The sequence below is a fragment of the Musca domestica genome, unplaced genomic scaffold (genome assembly GCF_030504385.1).
Source record: "Musca domestica strain aabys unplaced genomic scaffold, Musca_domestica.polishedcontigs.V.1.1 28, whole genome shotgun sequence".
Lineage (NCBI taxonomy): Eukaryota > Metazoa > Arthropoda > Insecta > Diptera > Muscidae > Musca > Musca domestica.
In genome coordinates, this window is record NW_026712293.1 from 1,874,980 (window position 1) to 1,885,975 (window position 10,996).

Sequence of the window (10,996 nt, forward strand, 5' to 3'; positions counted from 1 at the left end):
AGTGAGTGCTAATGGTATACGCCCTGGAGAAGAGAAGACAAAATGTATTTAAGAATTTTCAAGACCCGAAAGCGAATCAGATGTGCCCAAGTTTATTGGCATCACTAACTTCTTCCGCAAGTTAGTGCCAAAGTATAGCCAAATAGCAATGCCACGAGACTAGTGAAAAAGGATGCTGTATTTATCTGAAATGAACCTGAGGAGAATTCTTTTATTATCCTGAAGACCAAAATTACAACACAACCAGTTTTGGCTCTGTTTGATCCAAATAAGGAACACGAAGTGCACACGGATGCCTGTTCTATTGGTTTGTCTGGAGTATTGCTGCAGTATGAAGGTGAGGAACTGCGTCCAGTTTTCTACCACAGTCGTAGGTGTACTGAAAGTGAAGGAAAATATGCCAGTCATAAACTCGAGGTATTAGCAATTGTTGAGACGCTTGAAAGGCTTGGAATTTACCTGCTCGGAAAGTGCTTCAGTATTGTCACAGATTACAATTCCATAGCAACAACAAAAGCGACGTCTCCATTACCCGCTCGTATAGCTAGATGGTGGTTTAAATTGCAGGAGTTTGATTTTACCATTACTCATCGCTCAGGTGCCAAGATGACTCACGTGGATGGGATGGGCAGAAGTCCAACGTTACCATCAAGTCAATCCCGAAAAGTAGCGGAAAATGTTGTGGCACTCACAACGAACATTAACGACCGGATCTATCAGCTTCAAATGTCGGATAGGAAGCTGAAACAATTCTTTGAAGTTCTCAAAGGTAATTCGCAAAGTCAACAATATGAAAGGTATGGTGATTCCAGAAAGAGTCCGGTGGCGAATAACTAAGGCTTGATATGATGATTTGGGACACTTTGTAAGTAGACGGCATCCGGCCTTGGATTGAGATTTTCTTCGCTGGGGTATGTCCAACACCCGCTATTTTTCTAAGGTTTTTAAAAGGTTCCGGTACAAAAATATAAAATTTCTTGTGTTACTGCGGAACCGATTAAAACCAATTCATCTTATGACCACTTGTTGGATAGGTTTTTCCATAAACTTTCAATTTTGTACATATAAGTTTTTTAGAACCGGATAAAACCCGGATTTTGTATCGTAACTTTCGGGTCGAATAACCGGGTAACGGTATTTCTCCATTAAAAAAATACTTATCGTTATCAGGATAAAAGACCAAAACGTGGTAAAGATTTCAGGTCAATCCGGGCATAGCCCCTAAGCTCAACTTAAGCCAAAAAAGCTGTTAAAGAGATGCGGAAAACAGACAAAAAATGAATGTGCTCAATATGAAAAGGCATATTGAATTAACCAATTTTAGAAATGCACATTAGAATACATCAATTACAAAAATGGGAAAAGACGCACAACCTTTCTGGAAACTATCAAAAGTGTTGAAAAAAAATAATTTACCTCCTCTTAAAATAACTTAGTGATATGAATACAATTCTAGAAGCAAATAATAGGTGTGTCTGGTTACCCTAAAATTGGTAACAATTGTTACAAATTGTTACTGGAAGTCGTCTGTTAACCCAAAAGTTCTACAAAAGAGAGCGGTCGGAGAGAGAAATTTTGACAGTTCTTTCAGTGAGAGTTTGCAAATTCTTGCTGGAAAAATAGGTGTGTCTGGTTACCGTAAAATTTGTAACAATTGTTACAAATTGTTACTGGAAGTCGTCTGTTAACCCGAAAGTTCTGCAAAAGAGAGCGGTTGGAGAGAGAAATTTTGACAGTTCTTTCAGTGAGAGTTTGCAAATTCTTGCTGGACAAATTTCTTCTTGCAATCACTTGCAACTCTTCTTCTTCTCATTCATCGACATTCAATCAGATGTTTTCTATTGTTTGTTTATTTATTTTTGTGCTTTCAATTTGAAAATATTTTTTTGGAATTAGCAAGACTAATAGTTTTTGGAGAACAACTTTACAAAATGTGAAAAACGTAAATGTTAACATGTAATAAGAAAATAAAAGACTATTTCCAACATTTTTATTTAAAAAACCTGTAAAATTAGTATTGCTTCCTTTGTTTTAATTCTCCTTATGGGGGACAAATTGGTTTGCTTTGACAAATCAGCTGATTAGGTGCAAGCTTCTGCAGGAATACCGTCTGTTTACTTTTCGCATTTTTCTTGCAAAAGAGAATAAAACTACCTTACTCTCTCAGAAAAATGTTGCTGGACAATTCCTGCAGGAAAAGTAACCAGACACACCTAATGCTGTTTGTAATGTAATGCTGTAATTGTGTAAATGCTGCAACACCAGACGAGATTCGAAACTCACGTCTACTGATGAGGTTTTTAATTTGATAGAAAAGTTATTAAAGAATAACATGTAAAAAAGCAGCTAAATTCGGACGGACCGAACTCCTACTACCTTCCACCATTTTGAAGGTATTTGAAAAATGTCTAGTATTCTTATTGCAACCTTCAATACAACTGGCATAAAAGCTTTCTATGCATTAATTTTTTACGAAGACGAACCTGCACAGACAATCTCCTGTCTTAGGCTGTAGTATCCTTTACGAACTTCAAATACAAAATTTGAAACAATTCCGGTGAATAATTTCGCTAAAGTCATCAAAATACCGAATGTTGGTAGATATAGTTATATGGCGACTTTATGAAGACGTGGGCCCACATAGACAATTTTCTGTCATAGGTTGTAGTACCGATTACGAAATGAAACAATTCCGGTGAATGTCGTTAAAATCATCCAAATAGCGAATGGCGGGTGGTACAGTTGTACGGGGCTTATACGATTATCGTGGACCTATGTAGACAATTTACTTCCAGGGGGTAAAGTACTCAGAAAGAACTCCTTGTGTGTATTTTTAAACAATTCCGTTGAAAAAAATTGGCTAAAATCAGAATACCAAATATCGGAAGGTACGGTGGCTTGAGTTTAGGGGATATGCTCGAATTGACAAGACATTTTTATCACATGAAGATAACTTCAACCTGAATACGGCAAAATACTTTTTGCGTGGAGAAATAGATTTAATAGAATAGATTTAAAATTCCGGTTTAATCTGGTTCTACAAAATTCAGTTAAAAGCTTAAAAAACCCTATCCACGAGTGGTCAAATGGTGGTATTTGAACCGGTTCCGGAGTAATACAAGAAGATTGGTATATTTTTACCGGAACTTTTTGGAAAAAGGCTTAAGTTTAGGGGCTATGCTCGGATTTAACCTGATTACGGCAAATGAATTTTTGTAACAACTCTAGTTTAGTAAGAACTCTTCGATTTTTTCGAATTTTTTTCCAGAGGTAGGTATTTTTACCCTGATTACGGGATTGTAGCACATTGTAGCATTTTGGAAAGGTAAGAGTTTCAGCTATAATTTGGCATCAATTTTGTTGACCCCCATAATGGGCCCCTTTTTGACTTTTTGGGGGTTTTATAAAAAAATCCGGGTCCAAAAAATCGATAATTTGACTATAACTTCCGAACCGTGACCACTTTTGAACTTTTTGGGGGTTTTATAAAAAAACCGGGTCCAAAAAATCGATAATTTGACAATAACTTCCGAACCGTGACCACTTACCCCATCATGTGACCACTTGTTGAATAGGCAACGATACCTATATGGCCTATATCGGGTAATTTGATCTGGGTCTAGTCGGAATCTTGAACCCGGACTTTGGGGTCAAAATCTGGGGTCCCGTGTCCGGGAACAACTCTAGTTTAGTTAAAACTCTTCGATTTTTTTCGAAATTTCTTCCAGAGCTAGGTGTTTTTACCCTGATTTCTGGAAACTATTTTTTTCTTTGAAAAGTTTTTACTGACCTAGAGTTAAGCCGTATTTTCAACTTACTTACGGCAAAGTTTTTTGTGGGGGGAATACCGGGTTACCCGGTTATTCGACCCGAAAGTTCCGATAAAAAAAATCCTTCCGAACTTCCGGGTTCATTTCCAGTGGTAGGTATTTTTACCCTGATCCCGGGAAACGCTTTTTTCTAGGGGGCGGACACAGGATCGGGGTAAAAATACCTACCACTGGGAATCAACCCGGTTATTCGGACGGATTTTTGCTATCGGAATTTTCGGGTCGAATAACTGGGTAACCCGGTATTTCCCCCTCGAAACACTTACTTTGCCGTATATAAGTTGAAAATACCTACCAGTTATAAAAATTTGAAAATGATCCGAGCATAGCCCCTAAACTCAACTTGCTTCCATTTAACACTTGTTTTCAATCATATCACAGTATTACACAAGTTGATTACTAACAACACCACAAGTAAATAAACGCGATAATCATGTATTAACAATTCACACTTACAACAAATGAATATAAAAGTATAAATTTATAGGTATATTAGCTGCACCATATAACGTTCTTTAACTTTAAGCAAGCTTTAATGACAATTTACATGCTTATAAATCCAAATATTTAATGAGTTTAACAATTTGATTATAAGTACCTTTTAGAGTTTTTACAAAATGTTTGAAAAGCCGTTCAATGTTTGACACCATATAAATTTATTTATAAGCTACACATCCGAATCAAAAAGTATATTTTTCACATAACCCTGAAATCTTCCAAAAAAATTATCTGAGAACTGGTTATAACCCATTGCGTTCCTTGCCATATATAACCCGAGGTCACTCATTTACAATAGTAAATTCGGGTTTCGAGAACATAACAAAATCGGCAAAAATTGCCGTACAATAGGAGTGTTCGTTTACACAATTTATTCGAAATATGATAATCTATTTATCTATTGTGCAACTGGAACGCCTTATCTAGGATTTGTCATAATACCCGACAACATATTATTTAATGTTTGACACCATATAAATTTATTTATAAGTTAGACATCCAAAACAAAAATTATGTTTATCGTATAACCCTGAAACCTTCTTATGAATTATCTGAGAACTGTTTATAACCTATTGCGTTCCTTGCCACATATAACTCATGGTCTCTCATTCACAATAGTAAATACGGGTTTCGAGAACATAACAAAACCGACCAAACTTTTAATACAATAGGAGTGTTCGCTTACACATTTTTTAATGAAATATGGTAAGCTATTGATCCATTGGGCAATTGGAACGTCATATCTAGGATTTGTTATTATACCTGCCAACTTTTTCATTCCGTTATAACTCATCCACGTTATACCCTTGCAAGAATTAATTTTCCTGATCAGAGTAAAATTATAGTTTATTTTCCGTTATCCGTCTGTTAGAATTTTGCACATAAAATTATTTTATCATTAGGCAGGTCAAGTTCGTAAATGGTCCACGTTTTCCATCCACGGTCCATGATTTCGAAATGGTCCCCATAAAAATGTACCACCTGATATTCGATTTTCGCCAGAATTATTTTAAACTTAGAATTTGAAGTTCGCAATAGGCACTTATTTCTATGACAGAAAATTGCATGTACAGATCGACCTTCTGATTTTCGGTATTTTTTTCAATTTGGTCCAAAATTTTCAACGAAATTATCTCGAAATTGTTATTAGGAGTTCAAAACAGGCCTTTTTTGGCAGATAAAAGTAGGTTTACAGACAAAACCTCTACTTTGGTTACACCTGATTGTATAAAACGTACCATATATTTATTTTGTATATAAACGTCCTCATTTGCTGATGTACCACCCGATATTAGATATTTTTATCGTTTTAACGACATTTTGTAACGGATTTTTTTTTAATTTTGCGAGCTCATTCCAAATAAGGGAGAGTATTAAAAGTTCGAATTTTTTCTTTGTTTATACTGTTTTTTCTTATTTATACCCTCCACCTTAGTATTGAGGGCATATTAAGATTGTCATTCCGTTTGTAATACATCGAAATATACATTTAAGACCTCACAACATTATACATAACACTGATCTTCATAAGCCATAAATTGGCCGTCTGTCTGTGGAATTTTTCGTATATATTTCAGATCCGTAAAATTGTAGGCATAGAAAAAGGCTATATTCGGGCCTGTCACAGGAACGAATTCGGTACGAAAGTTATGTTAATTATGTATTTAGCTTCTTCATAAATAGCAAAACGTACAATTTTTCTGGTTTGAAGCCACATTTGTTTTTGCAAGTGAAATTGTATTTTTATGGAAACTTATGATTTTTAAATACTCTCAAAACACGTGATAACAATGATAACAATGTTGTCTTAATGACAAATACAGTTTTAAATGTACATTTTTTATATTTTTATTTAAAATAATTTAGAAATAAATTAAAAATAAATTTAAATAATTTAAAATTTAAAGAAACCAATTGTTAACAATGTGTTGCCAAATCATTATACCCTACACCACAAGGTGATCAGGGTATTATGTCTTTGTGCATTTGTTTGTAACAGGCAAAAGGAAACGAGATAGACCCATAGTTCCTTTTCATGATCTGCATAGAATCACTTTCTGAGTTGATTTATGCATGTCAGTCCGTCTGTCCATGTATTCTTGTGAATAAAATGTAGGTCGCATTTATTATCCGAATTTGCAAACAACATTTGTTTGGCCCAAGGACGAACCCTATTGATAATCGGTAAAAATTTAGATATAGCTCCCATATATATCTTTGATATTGATATGATATTTGCGCTATAAAATTTATCAAAATTTTCTGCTTCTTACTTTTTAAATACTGTAGACGATGGAATGCATAGTTTGTTTGTATTTGATTTGTTTATTTAGTTTTCTGTGTGAGTAGATTATATTACGTGTTCCTCGGTCATGTAAAAGTTAATGTATGACAATCCTAGGACATGCGCGTTTTAACAATCATTTCGTATGGAATCAATGAAACATATGCACATCGATTCTTTTCCCACTGCTCAGTGGGAAATTGAGAACGCATTACCTAGATAAATAATAACATTGTGAGTTATTACATTTGGTTTGGTTGTAGTAGAATAGACAGATTTCAACAAACATATGGTTGATTTGACATGCCGCCAACCCTTTAGGCATCTAAATGTCAACACACAAACAAAGAGTTGAGCTTTGTATCAAGGCTTGAATCGCAAGCAACTCATCCGCGCTTTATTGTAAGCTGTTGTATATATTGTTGTACTAAAGAAAGGTAATATCGTTTACCACAAATAAATATACAAGGCAATTGGGCAAACATCCTTTATTAAAACTATCGTGTTTTATTTATTTTCTTTTTATTAAACCCCCTATACCTTTGGCAGTCACACGTACGTATTGGACGTACTGACTCTATTGGGGGAGTTTCTGGCACTTGTCCCCCGAGTCTCTTTAGTGCGGACTTAACATTGGTTCTTGGAGCCGGATAAAGCAGCACTTTGGCTTACTACTGGAATACCTTTGTTATCTTTAGATACAGTCCACAAAGGCATCACCGCTTAATTTACTTACATCGGTACGTATAGTGAGCAAAACAGGTGTTTCGTTTATTGGTGGCCGTCATAACAATCGTCGTGTATTCCCTTTTTTCGCTATAGGTCAAAGTCCATTTGCGGACAGGACAGCGGGAATAATAAAAGCAAAACAAAATAAATAATTCTGCAATTTCGTTTTGGTTCTTATTATTCTCCAACTTCGTAGTCAATATTGTTGACATATTGATATTTGATTTGCTGTGTTACATTTTAAAACAGCATCCCTCAAAGTGCAATTTCTTTTCTCCTTATTGTTTTCGTTTTAGGCGGCACCAAATATACACAAAAATATATTCATATTTACGCGAGTGACATACGTACATTTTACAGCCTATTGGTGGCTGCATATTTCGTTTAATACACACAGGTACGTATTGTTACATACTCCAGCATCGTCGCTTTGTCGTTCCGTCTTGCCGGTTAGTCAGTTGATTGCACGCGGCAAGCATACATACGCATTCGCACATAAATATTTCGTTTGGGCAATTTTCTTTTGTGTCGTGTCCGTTTTTATTACACAGCCCCCCGCCACTATATTATTACACGGTGTCTGGTCGGTAAATTAGTAATGATACCAGTATTTATATATTTAATTGTAAATATATAAAATCAGTGTAGGGGCGCATTTTAAAAATAATTTTGGACATTTTGGGTTATCGTACACCCTACATCCGGCCAATTCGGCTTTTCATTTGTGTAGGGCGCATCTTTGGCATATAGTTGCAAATTATATAAATTGGTCAATTTTAAAAAGCTTTTTGATTTCCGATAATTTACAGTTGTGACTTTCTTTTTGGTATGCTACAATCGGTAGCTCGATTAATAAATTTAACAATTCGTTTATTCTAATAACAATTTTCTTTCTTTTTCATTGCATATCGTTGCAAACGGTTAATTTGGTGCATTTCAACTCTTTTGTGCTTCCCATTCTGCTTTTTTTGTTATTGTCGTAATTCATTGTTGGTGATTTTGATTCAAATTGGAAATTAAATAAATTAGATTTTTATTGAACATTCCTGATTTCAGTTTGATAAGCATCTCGTTGGATTTTTTTTTGATTTTTGTTCAATTGCTTTGAAACTTTTGTAATAGCTAGAGAGTTTAGATTTAATTTGGACAATCTATTCCGCTATTTGAGTTAATTATCTTAACATTTCGGTAATTATTAACTTTTTCTTTGACATCAAGCCAGTTTTATTTTAACGGTTTGCACATTTGGATTTAGTTCCTCCCTTTGTACTTAATTTATTGAAATGGCTTACACTCCTATTGAAAAGTTCCTGAGATCTTCCAACTCTCTGGTGAGATTCATTGCACAATACGGTGCCCTGAAGGAAGATGAGCTTGACATTTATGATCTAGCGGTTAGGAGGGAAGAGATTGGAAAATTGTTGGAAATCAGTTGAGGAAACTTTTAGTAATTGTCTCTCCCAAGTCGAAAATTCCGCACCTTGATTCGCTTTGTAGCAAGTATGAGGTTTCGTCCAAGGAATTTATGATTTGCACATCGGCAATTAAACGATTGTTGTCTAAATGTCAGAGTGAATCAAATGTGTCCCTAAACTCATCTCGCAGCAATTCAGTAGATTCCTTAACGGAGCATCTAGATACTATTCTTGTAGAAAAGCTCGTTGTCCTTCTCGTGAGGTGAGCATCTAGCTCAGCAATTTTAAATATTGGGAATCCTAGAATAGGCACAAGCTTTGTTGTTGATCCTCTACATGTAGATAACTTCCACAGTTCGGGGGTACCTCCTTGTAATATTGAGATCTTCGGACTCTTCTGTGTTTGCATGAAGTGAGGGATGTTGACACTTCGCTTAATTTGAACCACAAGAGAGTGTCTTCTAAGACTGTAGTTTCCTCCTCCCCCGCTTCTCCGGGTCTGAAAAATCATAATTCCTCCCCTCGTTTGCCTAACAATTCTTGTTACATTACATCTTTATCCTCGGTTCGTAAATGGTACACCGATGGAAAGAGAAAGAACGTGTAAATTGCTTTCGTAAGGGACACGAAGACAAAAATTGTACCAGTCGTTCTTGTCGAAAGTGCAATAAGAGACATCACACTCTTTTGCACATAGATCGCTCTATTGTGAGTAGTCCGAGTCAAATTGTGCCTCCTAGAAATTCGACTTTGTCTTCGTATGCCCCCTCCTTTCGACCTAGAAACCTAATTAGTAATCGTTCACCCGGTTCAAATACGATTGATTCAGCCGCATCGGTCGGTAATGTAGTTCGCCAATCGTTTCACGTAACGCAGAACAAGGCAGTTCTATTGGAAACAGCTATGGTGAATAAAGTTCATCCATGGTGCTTCTTTTCCTGCCAGGGAGTTGATCGTCATTCATTGCGGAACGACTTCAGAAAAACTTAAATCTGTCGGTAAATTATACTAATACGGGTTTTCTGCGGCAACCAGTACTTACGCAGCCACATGTCGAAAAATGTGCACCATAAAAGTTCGTAGTCGTTGTGATAGATCACCTATTTTGGAAACATCAGCGTTGGTTGTAGATCCTATATCGAGAATTCTCCCAACAATTTCGGTGACTTTGGATCTGAGATCAGATTTGTCCAATATAGTTTTGACTGATCTACATTCCGGTGATTCTCGTCCAGTACATATAATGATAGGAGCAGATTTGTACCCTAAATTGGTAAAAAAAATCATAGTTTCCTCTTTCGAGACGAGCTAAATGATCGGAAATTGGCAGTGAAAAGGTAAGCCAGATAGACACTATCACACACTCACCACTATGCGACGCGTTTCGCCGTTGGTTCAGCGGCTCATCAGGCATATTTGGTGTGGATGATGGCTTGCAAGGGCCGTTCTCTGGAAAGTAGTATATATTTCGAACTTATTGCAAATTAGCATATGCGAATTATACACTAGAAACCCTCCAAGTTCGACCCAAGTTCTATTGGCAGATCTTTTTCACAGTAAAGTTTTGTTTTTGTAGTGATGTTTTTTTTTGTCCACAACAACTACATTGCCTCCAATGCATACACTTGTTTTAGTGCTGCTTTAGGTTCTCTACGTTCAGAGCCATTAACCCGTCTTCCTAAAGCAGCACTAAAACAAGTGCAATAAGTTCGAAATATATACTACTTTCCAGCGAACGGCCCTTGCAAGCCATCATCCGAACTTGGAGGGTTTCTAGTGTATAATTCGCATATGCTAACTTTCCTATTTATAGCTGATAATACCTTGACATGAGCTTTAAATGCGACATCGTACTTCCTTTCAACCGATATGAATTCTTCTGCAAAGGAAATATCAGAGGATTAAATGTCGTTTCAAACTTATCGAAAAAATTGTTAACTTTACCCCAAAGTTCCTTTGCTTCGGCCCCTTGAATTTATATAGAATAGATGTCCAAATATTCATCTAGAATTGAAGTGAAGTTGGCTTCGAATTTTACGAGAGCATCAGTGGCTCTGGTGAAGAGGTCGAGAGGAGTAAAAGGCATATTGAAAGTGAAGATTTTTTAAAAAGCTCAAAAAAAAAAAAAAAAAAAACGAAAAAAAAAACAGTTAATTATCGAAGATAAAAACGCAAATGGCAGCAATAGCTTTCAAGGTTTATAATAATCAAACTTTCCAAAAAAGTTCAAAAAATAGAAA

General features: G+C 35.9%; 1 protein-coding gene across 3 annotated transcripts in view; it reads right to left on the reverse strand.

Annotated features, from left to right (window-relative positions):
• LOC101893110 (zinc finger protein 2) overlaps window positions 1–4,581 on the reverse strand; it is a 674,409-nt gene extending 669,828 nt beyond the window's left edge. For 2 of the 3 annotated variants that reach the window (XM_059124367.1, XM_059124368.1), the window contains exon 1: window positions 4,429–4,581. The gene's annotated coding sequence lies outside the window, so the exon portion shown is untranslated. The remainder of the gene's footprint in view (window positions 1–4,428) is intronic. The other variant, XM_059124366.1, reaches the window with a different exon arrangement.
• Between the last annotated feature and the right edge of the window lie 6,415 nt (window positions 4,582–10,996).